The sequence below is a fragment of the Mytilus californianus genome, unplaced genomic scaffold, assembly GCF_021869535.1.
Source record: "Mytilus californianus isolate M0D057914Y unplaced genomic scaffold, xbMytCali1.0.p SCAF_4, whole genome shotgun sequence".
Lineage (NCBI taxonomy): Eukaryota > Metazoa > Mollusca > Bivalvia > Mytilida > Mytilidae > Mytilus > Mytilus californianus.
In genome coordinates, this window is record NW_026262690.1 from 53,558,432 (window position 1) to 53,571,948 (window position 13,517).

The window sequence follows — 13,517 nt, forward strand, 5'->3', positions numbered from 1 at the left end:
ATAACCTGTGGTAAAGATTTTGCGCATATCTCTTATACAAGATTGTACCATTCGATAACACTTCTAGGAAACATGTTATGATCAGGTTTAATGAATTGGTGTCAATCAAATTTTACCACCAAAAACCCTGTAAACTATAATGTGCCACTTCGTTTCAACTAATTTAGTTTACGAGTAAACGTCTTCTCTGTTTGAGACAAAAGTTATTCATAAAGTTGTCACATATTTAGACATGTATAATTTAAAAATAATATTGATGTGACTGCATCGTTAAAGAAATTATCATCCTTTACGACAGACAGTTGTTCTGCAAGGTATACTATCTACTTGCCACTATACACCATGTACTGTGTTACAATCCTAGATTAAGCCGACCAGACAAGGCATTACTCGACTAACAAAAGAATTATCTTAAAATTGCCTAGTTGGTCGAGTAGTCTAGGGCGTTGGACATAGTGCAGGTGGTGTTGCCACGATGTCACATTATCAAGGGTTCAAATCCCGCACAAGAAGGAACAAAAATCTGCAACCGCGAATTTGCAGATCTAACTTTGTTGGGCTAAATTTCAAACGAAGTATATAAATATACGCATAGTAATGAAACTGGTCGATGCCACTGCTGGTCGAGGTTTGTTCTCCGAGGGTATCACCAGCCCACTACTTATGTATTGACATGAATTATCATTGATATGGTATAACAAATAATAATAAATTAACTGTTTACTAAACTTTGAATTATTCGAAACATTACTACTTAAAGGAATTTTTACTCCAGGAATAGATTACGATTTTAACGTTTTATATTCGAGCGTCACTGCTGAGTCTTTTGTAGACGAAACACATGTCTGATGTACAAAATAATAAGCCTGGTATCTTTGATGATATTTTTGTTCATAACTATGTATATATCGTATTATCAATTATATGCAAAAACATGCGTCATGTTGGTGAAGGGTATCATGCTTTAGGTACAAATATATAAACCATTATGATATTGACACTTATTTTTGTTACAATTTAGTAATTGGATGTGTCGAGTAAGGTTCCCATTATTACAAAGTTGTATGCAAAATTCTTAGAAATCTGTGACATTAAGTAACTGTAGTTGTACCTTCATCAGATAGCAACATATTGAAAAGAACAATAGTCTGAAATGACGATAACCGCTAATTAGTACTTTCTTCAACTGTAAGACTATTTTTCTGGTTTACTAAATGATGTGTTGTCGTATTCCTGTGTGCTTTGAGGAAGAATGATATATAGAGATAGCTCAGACTTCCGGGTTTTATCATGTGTGTTTATTTCATTACAATTCCAAATTTGAAAAAAGCTTAGTTCAAAACTTTTTTTTAAAACGCTACGTGTTGTATGTAGGTCCAGATTTGTATTGTATATGTACAATTTTCTCCTTGTACATGAACAGAATCCACAATTACAACTGTAAATGTATAATTATGTGATTAAAAGTGCATTGTTTAAACTTTGATATAAGATTATGTGTCTATTGTGTTCAGCGCTCATGTGCAAGAAAAAGAAGTATCATGCTAGCTTTTTAGTTGATCCTTTCCTTTAAAACAAAAAGTTCATAAAATATACCAAAGCAGGAATGGGATATTTTGCATATTATCATTTAGTCAATTACTCAGTTTGCTATTATTTCGCATAGTTGCCATTATTTTAAGACTGACACACTTTGTAGAACTTTGTAGTTAAGAACATTTGTTATTTATTATTGTTATAAAATACTAAATATTGGATCCAAAATACCAATTTTGTTCGACTTTAAACCGACTGTGACTCTAGTCTACTAATATGAACTTATCAAATGAAAATATTGTTAGAAAATCTTTATTAAGTTAATGATAAGTACAATCAGACAACACTTGTCATTTTACATTACATGCTTAAAACCCCTAAAAGTAATCATAAAACCTGGTCCAATTCAAGAATTAAAGAGTAATATTTGAATTTTGAAGTGGGCCTATAGTTATTTTCATTTTAAAAGTAAGCAATCAGTTTGTTAAGTGATCTCACTTTCTACTTAATCACACATGAATTTAAATTTTTTAATGATATTTTCTTTACAACTACGAGATTACTGTGACTTATCATTGAAACTACCAAATGATGTCTTTAGTTTTGTTTTATCAACTGAAATGTCGCATTTTATATCGTGTATTTAAATTCGTCATCATATATGCGTGGTGCATTCTTCTATTCTATACCCTTCCGTCTTTGCAAAAACAAGTTGATTTTCATTGTATCGTATCTGTTTAAGGAATATTTTTAGGTGTGTGCTCTAAGCTTATTTTGACATGGCTGGGCATATCTATCTTTACACCGAGCGTTTGGAAGGCAACCACAAAAGAATTAACACATTCAATGCTCTGTTATTGAAAAAAAAAAGGGAGGGGTCCGCTGTTACTGTGAAAAGTATAGATATATTGTCCAATTTGGTTTATGAAACAAAGTGTCTAACTTTGAAAGACTTCTTTTGTAAAAACAAGTGACCTACGGCCTAACTGAGAAACAAATCCCAATCATGCATTTCTATTCCGAGTCATCGCTTACACTTTCTACTTTGAAGAAAAGGTGTCTTAGTGAATAACATATATTTTTGTGGTGTATTTTGACTTAAATATTGTCAGTTTATATGAGTATTCATAAATCATTAATAAATATATTTTGTATGAGACAATAAGCTAACTTAACAATATGGCTTCAATACTTATATGTAGCACCTCTCAGGAAACACAACAAATCGAAGGCCAGCAAAGTAAATCAAGGTTCTGAAAACGAATTGAAATGAAGATAATGTAAAATTTGTCATATAAAGCGTTTTAAGATTTTATGTTTCAAAAACGGCATACCAAAAATGGCATATGCATAGAAACTTGTCCTAGATGACTGGTAGCAAATACACTGGTATTTTATTACTATTAAATGAAAATTTTCAAAAATCGTACTTCTGAAATGCAGAGCTCGACGAAACGGAAATAATTAAACATTAAAGTAAAACATTTTTATTATTTCCTGCAGCTGATAGCATTCAATGTAAAAAAAAAATAAGGTTTTATAACATGACTAATTGAGAATGCTATGCGATTGATACAACAGTCAACGATTTATAAGGATTAATATTGAAATTCATTTTTATTTTCGAGATTCTAGTCATAGCTGCTATGATAAAATAGCCGGAAGTTGTTAATGTCTGCGTACTTCTTTCATAATCAGGTTAATTAGATTCTATCTTTGTCTAACTGAAAGGCAGCTTATTTTGTTTTGTTGGTAAATCTTATTTTCAGTGGGCAACGAAAATGATCTTTTATCTATTTTTTATATGTTTTATATAAATCTTTTGTATGCTAGCTAGTAATTGTAATCCTCTTCTGAAATAAATAAGTTTATTTGTTTTATTTCGTTCTTGACTATTAAAATCTCTGATTTCAGGTTTACCGCGAATGCTCCAACATATAAATAAATGACAAGTCCATCATAGTCATAAACAATAACAATAAAAGAGCCACAAATAAGTCATTTTTAAAACACTGATGTTTATTTTCTAAAAATTTTTTTTTTTTTTTTTTTTTTTGGTATTATTAATTTCCCAGTATTCGTTTTTTCACGGGTTCAAAATCAGAAAGTTGTCAAAACATACTAGAATTTGAACAGATTCTAAATGGTATACTAACAATTTAAAACTTCAATATCGATAAATTAAAATATTACAAAATCACATATACCAAATTCACGGCTATCATTGGATTCCGAGGCACTTTTATGAAGAAAGGTCACTTGTGTTGTCACTATGACGCCATAAACATGTCGAGGTGTACATATTTGACCCTATAAAATTTTACACATTTTTTTATCAAAACAGATATGAGCGAATCATACCGAAAACGATATTCTACACACATTAGCATTTTTGTAAAATACAATTTGTAGCGAAATATCTTTTTTGGTAAGGCATTGGCCCATATGAATATATCTTAATAACAAGATTTCGAAATGGGGCTATTTTGAGCAGTTTTGCAATTTTGCACATGTTGGAATCCTGATGTGTTAGTGGATGACAATTTTATTTTATTTTTTTTTCGGGGGGGGGGGGGGTATTTGGAAAATGAACAACTTTGCCTGGTGAGAACTGAATAACTTTTGCACAATACAGGGTGAAAATGAATATCCTGCAACACAAAAATGCAGGATACGAATGTTTATCGCTATTTTGTGTATTTTTCCTTTGATCTTTTTTTGTGATAATTTTTCATATCATGCTACTCGTTTGAGATAGAAAATTATCGTCAGAAACTAGGAGCGCACGTACCGTTGTCAATGTAAATACGGCGTCATATATAGGCAAAATAGCAATAAACAGATTATCAATGGTCTTTCAAACTTGAGGATTTTTCTCGGCTACATCTCATCTTAATGATGTCGCCCTTCGATGAGATTGTAGCTGAGAAACACCCTCTCGTTTGAAAAACAATAGATAATCTATAAGTACAAAAGGAAAATTTTAATTTTCGCGCGACGAAGCGGCGAAAAAAATAGAAAAAATATGATAAATCCGGAAAAATCCTCCTCCTTCACCCTCCTCCCCGGAACATCAATGGTCGTTCCTTGATTAACACCTGAAGGATGTCATTTGGTGATTTACAATACTTTATTTATTTTCGAATTCAGGGGGCTAAAAAAGTAACTTCTCCTTTTTAGAGACCCCCTTTTTTTCGAGGATTTGAATGAAATTAAAGTAGGTATAATATGATATTCTCTAAATGGGCCATGAATAATTGATTTTATACCTATAATAACATATATTTTTCTGTGTTTATTAATTATGATCAGAGCTGTTTCACAGAAAATAAAAGTACTTGTTGCATGTTCATTTTATGTGAATTTGATTAATGAAAGTGTGTTCAAATCTTAAATTCATTTCATGTATTTGTGATAGAAATAAAATTGATAACAGTTTGTGGTTTGCTGAAATTGTCACGCTTTGACCCATATTTGATTTTTAGCTATACAGATGTTTTTTAAAACTCCAAATACATAATTAATATTGTGATTTATGCATGATATTAGACAAATATATCAACCCTTGTTTATGTTATAACTGTACTATGACAAGGGAATTACCGATTGATGTATTGTTTTTTGTATTTCATGTTGAATGCAATTACAGAAGGTGTACGTTTTTTCACTGCACAATTTGCATTCTTTTTGGAAATGGTCCATTAATTACGCTTAAATTTTTATCAATTTTGTCATGTGAACATAAAAGTTGGACTTACATTAATTTTTACGTTAAAATGTGTTTGCGTTCGTAAGAAAAGACAGGAATTTCAAAGACTGATGAACTTCCTTTGTGTGATGTGTTTTACAAATGTCTCCACCATCTCTCAATTTTCACAGAATCAGCAAGAATTAATTTCAAATGACTATTACATAATAACTATATATCACCAACACGTACAGTTGAAGTTATGATAAGTAAAACAATATTTAACATGCATGTTTACATTATGTTTTATACCCTACGTCCGTTCTGATTGACGTGAAATATGCATCTGTGGTTTTACCGAATTTATACATGTCAGGCACTTAACCTGACATGACTGAGCACTTCCTAAAGTCTGCTCAGGTGTGCATACCAGACTCAGGTAAAACAAAACCAATAATATGTAATCTGACATATGTAATACAAAACTCTAGTGGAGGTGTACTTTTCAGAATGTAAGATTTTATCAGATTTTGGAATACCGAAGGCATAACGATACGGGTTAAGATCAGTTGACACAAAATATATTTTTCTTTTCACGTCAAATGACTTTTTACACCTTGTGTTTTATTTTTGACTTTGATGTTTATTTGAAAATTTGGCAGACAGTATAAGCTAAGTATACACACTTATCAGATTTAAGTTGTGCTTGAATGTCCATGAAATAGCTAAAAGCTTTGGAGGGTGGCTATTTATACTGAGAGCTAGATTTTAAATAATTATTGCTTGAAATTTGTAGGCAGTTTACACACTTTGATTCTGATGCAATTATGATGATTTCATGTTTGCATAAAAGGAAATGGTACTTAATATTTGTATAGTTCATTTAGATGGTATAGATATACATTGGCAAAAAAATAGAAATAATTCTGTCTCCTAAGTCTACCCGTATGAAATTGATATTTTTTATTAAAAAATATTACATTAATAACACAGCTTAGCGAAATTAAGGAAAGGTACAGTAGAATTTATAATGTAAGAGGAGCCCTGATAGATGTGTTAGCATCGGTCCTCTGTTTAAAATATCATTCGTGTTTGATTCAATTCAAGCTGAACTTGAAATAATGAGTAGACCATATTTAAAAATGTATACACGTCTGTAACCAAGATTGCCATGCATAAATCTCAGTGTTATATACATACTGTAAACAGCGGATTATCTGAATAGTGAAGGGAAAAACATTTATGAAAGTAAGTTCATGTTTAGAGCAGTTTTGCCTTTTCGCGATATTTGTGCGATGATTTGCTTCCAAAAAATATAGGTATGGTCAGTCAAACAGCCTAGAGACAAAATTAAAAATAGGTTTTCACTGTTCAGACATGTAATATAATCGCTAAACAATATGGACTTTATCCATAACTCCCCGAAGTTTAAAATTACACCTGATAGTAAATACTTGTAGGTAAATAAGTACATTTGCAATCTTTAACGGCTGGTAGTGGTCAGTTAATCTGCCGAGCAATCTTATTATACTAGCACTTGTAAATATAATGTCTACTCGAATCTTAATACATTTAATACGGTCAAGCTGATTCAAATTCTTGCCATTCCTTAACTAACCAGTGACACTTTATTATAAGGACATACATCTATTAAGTGTATTTGTCATTAGAGGCGTGGTTGGTCGTTGTTCCTACAAAAGACGAAAACATACAGTTTCCATGTCTATCCAGATCTATTTACTTTTGGGATGTCGTTAGGTAGACGCCCTTTTTCAGCTGCTAATTTAGTATTGACCTTGTTTTCCCATTGTATCCATAGAGTTTATTTCTTATTTCCTTATTTCCTTGGTTTGCCAATCGAATCCATACAGTTAATTAAAATACTTTTATAAACGAAATAGCGTTTTAGGAAATCATTGGAAATATAACTAATAAAATTTCTATGTAGTTATACATGTATTTCTGTTGGAAACGAGTTTGCATGCTAGATTAATCTTTACGCGTATCTTAATTAAACAAAGTTATTATACTTGTTAAGAAAACAAGAACCGATACATCTTATTCCTTCGTGTTGATTCGAACTTTGGATTGAAATAAAGAAATAAATTCTTGTTTATTAGGAACCTTCGGTTTCCGGTTCTATCGGCTTCAATGAAAGTATCCTAATTACACATGACAATTCTTTGAGTCCATATAGTCAAGTACGTATGGGCGTTTTGAATTATTTGAACATAAACAGTCTCATCTTGATACAAATGAACATGAAGTTCATAGCACGAAACAGTTATTTCAAGAACATGCGTGAGCTTATAAGAGAGGACAATATTGTGCCTTTATTCTATTTGGAACTTATTATAAAATTAGATCCTTTCTTGAGAAATACATTTGGAAATCATTATACAAACCAACAGTTAAAATTGCCCGTAGTTAATTTTTCAACGGATCACCGATATATTCATGAATGTTAATTTATACTTTTGCCTGTGCTACCAAAATAAAGATACGACTTGAGATGTAGCAAAATATCTGTACATCGATATCTGTACATCGCACTGTACAAGCACGACAGCAGTTAATTTGTATCTGGTATGAAAATACAACCACTTTTTTTCTTTGACTGATCATTTCCTTAAGTATCAAATGGGATGACCAAGCAGCAGTAAAAAGTCAGCTAAGATATATACTTTATAATAAGTACGTCAGACAGACATTTTCGTCTACAAGTCCATCAATGGCGCTCAAATGTGAATTAGCTGAATGGCCAAATCATTTATGTATAGATCAAGAGTAGCAAAGGTAAAAGAGACGACAAACTGTGTGCATGGCACTGCCTGAATTCATGTTATGACTAGTGCAATTTTGTCTTATATTAATATCTACGAATAAATCACATGTTCCCAAGCTAGAATTTGTATATGAAAATATGATAAATTGATTGATTATTGTTTTCTGAACGTACAGTGGCAAATATATCATGAAAATTTGGACGAGAACAAATTAACAATAAATCTGATAAGTAGCATCTGCAAAGTGGCACGACTATAGGACAGATACCAACCAACAACAACCACTCAATTACATGTCTTGACTTGGGACAGGCACAACATAAAGAATGTGGCGGGGATAAACACCGCCTATTTCTAACTTAAATTAACTTTTTAAGATACGGATAAATGTATGCCGTATGTAAAGTGTAGGCTGTAAGTACTTTAGTGACAAAATGTGTGAATCAATTAAGTTTCAATTAATGTTTTATCTGCCTGTTTACTGTATTTACAACATATTAACTGATTCTTTTGCACAAATAATCCAGTCTGAAAAAAGCGTATATTTTGTGTTTTAGAAATGACCGTGTAAAAGACAATTATTGGAAAACAATTATGTCTAGGAACAATACGTACTTCGTAATTGGATTTCTATAAATAAGATAATTGTGTGGGTAAAAATAAATACAGGTGGTGCAATTTATAGATAATCCATTCCTAAACTGAACCAAACATTCAATATTTGATATAATTTTGAACTGTGTACATAATTGCAAATATTGCCTGAATTAAAGATACTCACCCACGACATTCTTGTCTGAATAGTTGTTGTAATATACATAATGTTTAAATGACATAGATTTTTGTCAGGTTACTTTCCAACAATGAAAATATTGAATATTTGTATCAAAATGTGTCACGAGCATCAATTTTTCGCTAAAGTAACGGCTTTGATTAAGCAAGCGAAGTCCCAGAAAGAAAGATTTTTTTTTTATTCTATTGTTCTATATCTTTTTTAGATAGAAGTTTCATTCAAATTATTTTTTAAACCTGGCGCAGCTATACTAGTGTGGGATCTTCACAGTGCAAAGCGAGATAACTCTGTAGTGTTGTCATGTCAAAACTGATTTTATAGTTGTACATTAAATAAAAACTCTGTAAACTTTATTTCTTGTACTAGCACAGGAACTGTTATTCAGTCTAGTAGAATGTTTTTTTTTACGTGTCATGTTTGTGTTTTTTTTCCTTGCATTACGTTCTAGACTGTTAAACCTTATATTGTTGATGTTTAAAACATGACCTTACTAAATGAACATGATATTGGCATTCATTCCGCATTTATTCTTTGATTCATCTACAACATTCATACATTGTATTGAAATATACAATTTATGTGTACAAGCTTAAGAAACAGGAAGAAAAGCGAGACTCGCGGAGCTTTTCCCATTTTCGTTGCGAGAATATTTTCATAAAAAAGATAGACTGCAGGATAAAAACCAATACAAGGCATTTCTAAAATAATTTTAACATCAATTAATGTTAAATGACGTATACTTTGTCATTGTGTGTGATTTTTTTTAATGATTTTGATGTAGGCAGAATATACGTAATTGGTGACTCTCCAATTGTTATGATTTTTTTATGCATTTATAGAACTCGTTGAACTGTATCTTAAATTATCGCGAAAGAGATATATTTTCTAGTATAAAATTATTATACAATTCGTGAAGTAGATCTATAAATGCAAAGGATGCACGAACACAGTCTTATTTGATTTGTTAAAATCACTTCAAACTGCGATTCCGCGAAACCTCGTCTAAATAATTTTGTTATTGTTATTGCTGTGTCTGTTGTAGTTATATGAAGGTTGTTAGCAGTCATCGACTTCGTGTTTGCTGTCTAAATCATTTAAGTTTTGAGTGATGTTTGAAAAAGATGGAAACAACGATTTTGCAGCTCCTTTTCAGAAAACTTAACAATCATTGAAAAGTACCATCATTACTTAACACATTTGATAAATCGATATTACAAGAAGACAACAATGTCAAATCAGATATTCTTTAGGCGCAGTTCCCGTATTTTTGATGAGCGTATTATTGTAGAATTGAAAGTCAGTCTATTAATTAGGTTTAAAATTGGGAAAAGCAAACAAAAGAAGTACAATTAACAGTTAATAAATTGTCAAATCGCACCCAATGGCCTATATTTGGTATTGATTTGAATTGTTTATATAATTGCCAGGAGTTACTGACAAGAAACAGAAAGATAAGCAACCCACGACATTTTCCTCTGATTTTGTTATGAATATTCATAAAATTGTAACCTTGATTCTTGGTTTTATTTGTTATTTGATATAAATATTTACTATTGTAAAGTATTCTTATATGTTCGAGAGTTTTACCTCAAAACTCACATATCATCAATGTAAGGAAACGATCCAAATCTTTAAATGTAATTATGATTTAATGAAAAACGTCGAGTATGATAAAAGCACAACTAAAAAGAGGGGTGGGGCGGGGAAGGGTAATATCTTGATACACTACGATACTTCCTCCAGTGGCTCTATGGACTAGAATATTTTAATTTTTGATTTACGTCGGGTACAAAACAAATGCACAGTTGCAATAATGGTATAATTCTGGTGGATAAAAAATATGTGGAATGAGTCAGACCGCAAATAACATGATTTACAATGGTTAAATAAAACTAGATGCAAGTGAAATAATCCCCTATCAATGAATGTTCACAGATACAGAAAGTATTAGCTCAAAGTTATTAATCTATTGATAAAAAAATTGTTTTCGTACACTCTTAATTCGGACCTCTGTAGACTAGTACTAAATAAACTTCATAGTGCAAAGTTATAAACACTGCAGAACAGCACGACCAATGTAACTGGTATATAGTCATTTTCAAATCGATATGAAAAAGTTGAAGGAAATTTTTTATTCTTACTTATTTTTTTAAAGACATTACCATAGAAAGCTGGGTATAAGATGCCACTTTATATATAAAATTCATGAACATGGAATCACCCGTCCACAATAAAATATTCATGGTAAAATTTTGCAATTTTTTTTATTTGTTTTTTACGTCTATGTATCTGTTTTGGAACTTTTCAGTATAATAAAAATATAATGTCCATCTTTTATCTTTTGAATATCGTACACATGGAGAAACGTGGAATCCATAAGAAGACCAGACAGAATTTCGTCAACGAAAGAAAAAAAAAAGTAAAGAAAAGTGAGGTCGTTTGCAATAAATTATGGTATACATTTCCTTTAAGCTTGCATAATTGTTCGATTGTAAAAAATAATATTTGAAATTTACCTATACACCCTTAAAAACAGTTTTGACTTTCTAACCGCGATAATATTTAGCTGAACCGTATAAAATAATCTGAGACAAAAAAAGTAACTGTACAAACAATTCATTGTGCACTATTTGAGTTTATTAAATAATTTTCCACTGAAATATTTGAAAGTAAAAATCTTACACTAAGCTTCCAGCTCCTATAAGCAATAATTGTGCTCAACAAATGCATGAATATTTGTATTCTATAATTTGTTTTGTATATGTTTTATGTACATGATTGTATATCTAAAATTATAATATAGTATTAAATACTTCATTAAATTTCTGTGTAAAATATTAATGTAATATTTACCAATATTTTTACTAGTCTTCCATTGTAAATAAACCTATGAAGTAGAGGATTTCCGATGAGTAAAATTTTTGCAACCTGACCGATATTGAAACTTTTTATACCTTCTCCTCATAGTTTAGTACGCACTAGAGAGGTTCCAAGTAAAAAGATATTTACGCGCAATCAAGCAATCAAACGAGAGAATATAAACATTGCGGAAACGAACATTGCGTTCTTAAGTTGCAGGCATCAGATCTACAGGAATTGGAAGAAGTATCATCAATGTTACTGAAATATTTGGCTATAAATTATAAATTGGTTAGTAAACTAATATTGGAGAATTGCAAGCTCGTGCAATATGATATACTCCGCTGGACAATAGTCTTAAATATTAGTGTTATAACCTTATATTATGATTCTTCTCTGTTATGCCCACTTTGAGTTTATGATTGGTAATTTGATTGGATGTGTACTCGCATTGTACAAAGAGAGATAACTCTATTTGACCAATAAATGTTTGGAGTTTGACCGACAGAAAATGTTTAATAATTTAACTTTTAAAAAATTACAATAATCAGTGTTTGAATTCAATATAGATAATGATTACCGTAAGAAACCAAAAAAGTTTATTTGGTCCTGTAATCTGATTTATAGCATATGTTAAAGAAAATTTTATTACAAGTTTTGCCTGGTAATATTTATGATGCCCTTAACCATCATAGAGCACAAGCGAATCTTTTTTTTTTATTATGATGTTTTAAAATTCAATGAATAAAATCTGTGTAAAACTGAATCTAGGGGTTTAGTTACCATAAATAGCTTTAAAATTTCATTGAATTACATCATTGGTTTGGAAATTTGGCTGTATATATTGTTATGGTCCTACATCCCATGTAGATACTTTTTGCATTGCACATTGAAATGGTTTTCTAAGACTGTTTATGACGTGTTTACACTTAATCCGTCGTATTTGTACTTTTTGACATTTAAGTCTTGTAGACTAACATAGTTTATTTATAAATAAAGCTTCAAGCTGGCTTTCATTAACTGTGAATACTCTTACATCGGTATTTTGCGTCTTGAATCCTTTTGTTGTTGTTTTTAGTGCCAAGCACCAATCTGATAAACTGATAAATGTGTATGTCCAAAGCCAAGAACCTGTCATCCAGTAGTTGTCGTTGGGTGTTGTCTTCCATATTTGTTTTTCGTTTATTGTTTCTAACATTTACCAGGCCGTTTGTTTTCTCTTTTGAAATGTTTCACATTTGTCAAGTCAGGGCCTTTTATAGCTGGCTATAGCCTAATATACGGTATGGGTTTTGTTTATTCCTGAAGACTGTGCTTTGACCAGTAAATATTCAAATCTTAGTCCTTTGACCTATGGTTGGTTGTTGGTTTTTTTTTTGGCAATATTTGTATACAAGTGTAAGCACGTCGATAATAAACTATACCCATCAAAGAATGCTAGCAAATAGTTAAAGCACTCTCTAACTATTTTTAACCTGCTGATAGGAAATCATGTCGCCTATGTTATGTAGTACGCATACTGTACATATATATATATATATATATATATATATATATATATATATATATATATATTCCTTGTTTTCAATTTAGACTTGTTTATATTTTTTTCGTTTGGGCTTGTATTATATTTGCCTTCGGGTTTATATGATCCGTTCATCCTATTTCGACTCTTCAAAATTCAAGGGTCTATCCTAAATTGAGGTAAATGGCCTTCCAAATACCGTTTCGATTCCTAACATCACTGAAGAGACATTAATTGTCGAAATCCGGATATGGTGTACTAATTTTTGCACCTTTTATTTGCGGTATACCATCTTTTCCGCTAGTTTATTGTTTTCTGTTTGGTATTAAA